General features: G+C 40.0%; 3 long non-coding RNA genes across 4 annotated transcripts; all 3 read left to right on the plus strand.

Annotated features, from left to right (window-relative positions):
• Positions 1-1,159: 1,159 nt before the first annotated feature.
• LOC124684087 lies at positions 1,160-1,554 on the plus strand. Its single transcript, XR_006996889.1, has 3 exons — positions 1,160-1,259; positions 1,356-1,430; positions 1,535-1,554. It is a non-coding gene; the product is annotated as an uncharacterized LOC124684087 (long non-coding RNA).
• Positions 1,555-1,600: 46 nt separating this feature from the next.
• LOC124684088 lies at positions 1,601-3,849 on the plus strand. Its single transcript, XR_006996890.1, has 4 exons — positions 1,601-1,627; positions 3,147-3,297; positions 3,387-3,453; positions 3,729-3,849. It is a non-coding gene; the product is annotated as an uncharacterized LOC124684088 (long non-coding RNA).
• A 63-nt stretch (positions 3,850-3,912) lies between these two features.
• Positions 3,913-5,846, plus strand: LOC124697437. 2 transcript variants are annotated; one of them, XR_007000796.1, is made up of 5 exons: positions 3,913-4,021; positions 4,478-4,552; positions 4,664-4,789; positions 4,900-5,035; positions 5,163-5,846. It is a non-coding gene; the product is annotated as an uncharacterized LOC124697437 (long non-coding RNA). The 2 variants fall into 2 exon arrangements; XR_007000797.1 differs by lacking the exon at positions 3,913-4,021 and adding an exon at positions 4,284-4,361.
• Positions 5,847-6,142: the final 296 nt, after the last annotated feature.

Here is a 6,142-nt window from a genome sequence, read left to right on the forward strand (position 1 = left end):
TCTCCTCTACCACGTTGAAGATCCTTGCTGGCAGGAGGTGCACGGACCACCACTGCCGCACCGCCGAGCTCCGCCATGGAGTTCCATGGCCCGCCGCCGATGGAGACGGCGGCGAGGTGGCCTTCACCGATCTCCTCAACGCCGGCGACATCTAGGCGGAGGGGATACGAGCAGCGCGTGGATCCGGGCAACCTCCAAGGATAGCGAGGCAGAGAGGGAAGGGTGAGGAACTTACAACCCTTGGCTCTCTCGATTCTGAAATTTGCCCAAATAGATTACGCTTTCTTAAGTTTCTGGTTTGTAGGTCTACATTTTATGTTCTCTTGGCGTGTGTTTTTGGCTTTGGATCTTTTCCTGATCAGTTCTAACCATTTTTAATTAGGGTTCAGATGAGGAGCTCCGAAATGGCCCCACAACAGACAGAGTTGAAGCATTAAGGTAGCTATTATGGCCCATCCACCGCCGTAGCTCCTCTTCGACTGCAGATACGGTGATATCTCGGTACCTGATTGTACAAGAGCAGCTTGGCCATAGTAATGCTTCCTTGTTCACCATATTAATATTGATGCAATTGACACATTACTTCAATAGGTCTACAACAAATACAGGCTCTTTTTCGTATCACAAGAGAAGCTTATCCGTATTCCGGAAACGTCGGTTCTACTTTCTTATGTGACCTCCATCTCTCCAGCCTATGGAGCTAATTTAATAGGCCTCAATTAAATAACGAGGGAAGGTGATTTCAAACAAGTACCTCACTCGTAAGAGTTTCATTGGATCGAGTTTATTTCGAAGTATAACCATGGATATGAGATTATTTTCCGTATTTGTTATTTGCAGTGACTTTCCCTATGTTATTCTTGAATGTGGCTACGGAGGAGCTGAAGATGCGATATGTCATGTCGCTGCAAGATAGCTGTTTCGTCTTCGATTTTCTCGTCGGTGTAATTATTGGGTATGACAGAGCTAGCAACTAAATCTCTGTATGAAAGGGAATCGACACCCATAAACCCGCAGGTATGATTTCGTAGTCTTGGCCAACAATCATAACATTTGGATTGATTCCCTATACGAAAGGGCTTTTGTGAGGTTAGGCGAGAGAACACAACGATTATGGACTCGCTTTTATTTTCATTCAGGTTTGGACTGTTTCTCTAATCTGCGACACTCGCCCGCCTCCATCTCCGGTCGCCCATGCACACAACCAGTCGACAATTCATCCAAGCAAGTGATTCCATAAATTTCAAATCTAGGATGAGGTCAGTATTGCTGCTCTTTTCATCTTAATTCCATGTTAACCCTTCTCTCCATCCCTGGTTCTCTCACAACGTGTTATTTATTGATGGTTTCTTTAGGCATATAATAATGCTCAGTATTCAGGCATATGAAACTGCATCTTACGCATGTGAGCCATTCAAAGCTGATACAAGGTGATACTATGGTGATGGAGGATTTCATTTGTTAGGTTTCAGCCTTGCTTTGTTTGGTAATTTAGCTTTTATTTACGAATGCAGGTATGCATGGTATGCTGCAGGTGAGCCACGCAAAACTCGGAATGTCTCTTTCGTTTGCCGATACATTCACTAAACTCGGTGATAAGCTTTCCTCATACAAGTGGTAATGTAAGGTAAACCTGATTTAGATACATCACTTCCGAGGTATTTTTTCTTAAATAACATGAGACAACAACCTTAGAATTTAGTCTAGACATTACTTTTGATTCACTTCCAATATTTTTGGATTATTTTCTTTCACAAATGGAAGTGCGTGCCAATTCCTTTTAATTAATACATATTGTCTCTACATGGTAGAACGGTATTTATTTTTGGAATATATACTCGTTCTTCGTGCTCTTGATTCCAAGCAAATTTTTCCTTCCTTTTAGTTTGTTTTGCGCATCTTTCCTTATAGGTTTGTACTTTGTCTCGGAAGTTGTCCGGTTTAAGTTACCATCAAAAGTTATTATCAATCCTCCATTTCCCTTAATCATGTATGATTATAGCCTTTCGCATGTGGCACCGAAGATGATGGTTTATAAACCTTATGGATCGACAATTATATGTAATTGTGTTTCGTAAGCCGGGGCTTCTAAATGATCCGGCGCAAACAATAATTTTTTTTTCAACCGGATGTTTGGTTTATTGTACATTTATAATATTTTCTCATTCTTTTTTTTTCTTAGAAAAGGTTCTCAGTTTTTATAAACTATGGATCAACGAGCTATTTATGTGTTTTCGTACATCGGGCTTCTAGATGATCTTCCCTAGAGAATAATTTTTGTTCCAGCTTGATGTTTAGTTAATTGTGCATTTATAATAGTTTTTCATCCTTTTTAGTAAATGTTCTCAATATTTCGGCTGAATGTTTGGTGTTGGCCTCGTGGGGATGAAAGCAGTTGGGACAGGGTTGAGAACTAGGAGGAACTTGTTTTTTAGTATTTCTCGGATATGTCCATATCTCGGCCATTTCTTCTTAAATGTATGTTGGTCCTTCTACATTAAAATCACTATTCACTATTATTACTGACACCACCACCTATGAGATATGTCGGTTTGCAGGAGCTTCCTCTTCATTCACCTAGGTGGCGACAAAGTTCATTTCCAATGATTTATGTAGCGTATTGTTATACGTTTGGTATTTATCTGAGAAGTTACGGTTTCAAATTTTTACTTGGGTTTTCATGCCTCAAAATTAAGTTTAGAGAAGGAATTTGACACCATTGTATACTATTTAGTTGATACCTACGAGAAAAGGAATTTGGCACCTTTGGTATGCAACATGTAATGAATTTACATGTTTACTGTTTAGTTGAAAGCTTAGTATTATCAATCCTAATAGAATACACTTAGTCCTATTTCTTCTAATTATACTTATGATATTCTGGATCCATGGGAACACAAATTTTGATGGGCAATGTACAAATCTTTTTGCACACCACATGTTTCCCTGTTCTCCTCCACTTCTTTCTCTGTTCAGCTTCAAGTTTAGTTGATCTTTCAAGTACATATGTATCTCTGAAAAAATGATCTAGATTCTATTAGATATACATGCTCCTAATAATTATATATTGATTTGCCGGAGGCATCCATTTGACCGAGCCATGTTGGTATCCTGGTACATTGAGTTTGATACCTTCACTCCCGCAGCCAAGAGAGGGCTGCCAGTCGCAAGGATTATGAGACACATGCTCCCGCAGGCGATTCTTGCTTGTGCGATTGACGATGAATCGATAATACTATAATGAGCAATCACCATGTAGTCGATTTTACAGACGATGGCAACAAGGTGAATGAACAGGTTGGGTTTTAGTGCCCATCTTAGTAGAAAATTTGCTTACAATTCTATGGAGAACTTTAATGTTTGTACCATTTACCGGAGGAGTGCAGGTTACTGCCATACCGGAGGATGGGCGGAAATTTTTAAGGTGATCTTTTGGTTGGTGCAGATGGCAAGGTAGTGTTACTTGCCTTGTCAAAATAGGAGCAAAGTTGAATTTTTTGAGGTTTTTTTAGGATCCTGAATTGAGATTTTCTTAAACCGATAAGTGAGGAAGTTGCTTTTTGAGCAAGCACAAGTATCTTATTCAGAATATATTTGCTACACTCGGAATTGCATAGTTTGTGCCTCCTGATATTGACACAGTAGGGTATGTAGCTAGGACCAACAATGAGTATTATTGTTTCATTTGTTACAAAATATACTAATGCGCTCATCTTCTTCTGTTGAAGGTACCATGTGTTCCTTGATCACAAACAATATTTCGTCCCCTCAGATGTTGGTGGTGGTAAAATGCAGTGGTACACATCTCAAAAGGAACCAGCTGGTGGTACCGATTCTGAAAATGATGAGTGCCCGGGATGAAGATTTCAATCGATTAAATGAAAGAAGGTATAGCTTGAAGTGAGCACAACGAGGTTGATGATGCAGCATGGAGCAAGCAACACTTGTTGGTTATGATTACTTTTTTGACGATATAGCATCAGAGACCTCGGTTCTCGATAATCTATGAAAAAGCAAGAAGGTATATGGTATCTTGCAAGCAAACTTTGACTGTTCATCATATTTTGTCACACACACCTTGTTAGACTCCGATTTTATACTAAAAGAAGTTCAGTGTCCAGAGAAAGAGCAGTTGGTTGTTATTAGTTTTAGCCTGCAGATTAGTAAGCATATTGTAGCTGAGAAAAATTATAACTAGAAAATGTTGTCTTTGTATTTCTGCTCAAAAGATAGTATATGGCACACCAGCTTGCCAACTACATCATCTCGCAGATTTCGTGCATGGTGATGCTTAACCGGCATCCTTCAGAGCTCCTTCGGGTTGATTCAAGTTAATGACTGAACACACTTGTATTCTAGAGGTCCCTTTACCTTGTCCATTTTGCTGGCCTTACATTCAATACTCGGATTCTGTAGAGCAATTCCAGCCAACAGTGAATTTATATATTGGTGCTTAGAACTTGGTTGTTCCATGCAGACATTAAAAGTAACAGTAGTATCTGTCTAGATGTCCCGAAGGAGCTGCGCAGTTCTCCATCGACCATTCCAAACCGTAAGAAGCATCAATTGTGCTCCATTGTATTTAGATTAGATGAAGAATGTTTTCTTAACATTTTTCTGAAAATCTCAATGCTGAAACACATTTCATGCAATACTGGAACAGGTTGATTATCTGTTTATACGGTCCATGGTACCACCAACTGCCAGCAACGTACATCTACTGCAGATTTTGGAGATTGATTTATGGTGATGTTTCACTTCTTCCAGAGCTTCAGTTCTTGCTTAGCAGGTTCACCTATCGAGCAACTCAAGCTAATGAATTGAGAATTCAGATTCGTGAGTCCCTTTGCCTTGTTCATTTTTCTTACATTTCATTAATTCATTACTTGGTTTCCGCAGAATAATTACAGCTGACAGTGAATTTGGACGTTGGCATTCAGAACTGGGTTGTTCCATCCAAACTATGACAATGACGAAAGCTAGCATCTAACTCGAAGGAGAGCTGCCCAGTTTTGCATTATCAACCATTTCAATGGTAAGTAAGCCAAGTGGTGATTTACATGTTTAAAGAAGTTATGTTACATGCAGTGAGTGTGGCATGTTAGATGACTCAGGTTTTTGGTACTGATTTGTTTCATGCATTTGGTGGCATCATCATGCAGGTGTTCCCCTGCCTCTCGACCCTGAGGAGGAAGTTAGTATGATTCAAAAGGAATACATGCAGACTGCAGGCGTCCAGGGCGAGCCCTGCCACCTCCTCCACCATGCCTTTCCAACCTTGGCCACCGCTCCTGCTCTGGCGCCTTGCCGCCTTCTCCTCTCCATGGGTGGGCAGCATCCATTCACAAGCACAGGAATCTTTTCAAGCTGCGTCGGTAGAAAAAACACCTGACCGAGCAGCAGAATGGAGAGTTCAATCAGATATTATATCATCGATGGAATGAAATGCCAAGGGCAATTTACTCAGAAACGAGCATCAGAATGGAGAGTTATGCACTTGCAACTTCGAAAACAAGTTGCCCCGCAGTCCAATTTTCTTCAACTTCTGAAGATCTCGCCTGATAGTTAACTAGGAAAGATCAAGTTCCCACGAACTACACCTGCAAAATAATTCAGATTGTGATATGAGCTATCTTTAGGGATATATGTATTGTCAGCACAGGAAACTCAGCAAACCTACGAACTATCATTTGCTTTAAAATAAAGTAACGTGATACAAATAAATTCTTAATTGTACACATGACCATCATTTTACCACCTAGACGATAGGCTGGAAGTGGAGAAGTTTACCCCTATGGGATGTCATGAGGTTGCAGCACTAATGAAAGGTACCGTTGTTAATAGCATGTTCGATTCTTTTTTATGGCTTTTGCAACACAAGGTGTTATCACCGATGTCTGGTCGACTAATATGTGCAATTTCATGTTGGTTTCGGTAATTACCTTTGCACTGCTGCCTATGTTGTTCTCTAAGCTTATTATAAAGCAATTTACAAAATGTTTGTCAATGTGAAAGCAGGGGGCGCACACCAAGAGGTGATCTAAATTTACCACTATGTTTGTAACTTCGTTTGCTTTATCATAATTTAATTATACAGATAATTCGTTTGTAAAACCTACGAATTGTATTATTATATTACCAA

This window comes from Lolium rigidum, chromosome 1, assembly GCF_022539505.1.
Source record: "Lolium rigidum isolate FL_2022 chromosome 1, APGP_CSIRO_Lrig_0.1, whole genome shotgun sequence".
In the NCBI taxonomy this organism is placed as follows: Eukaryota; Viridiplantae; Streptophyta; class Magnoliopsida; order Poales; family Poaceae; genus Lolium; species Lolium rigidum.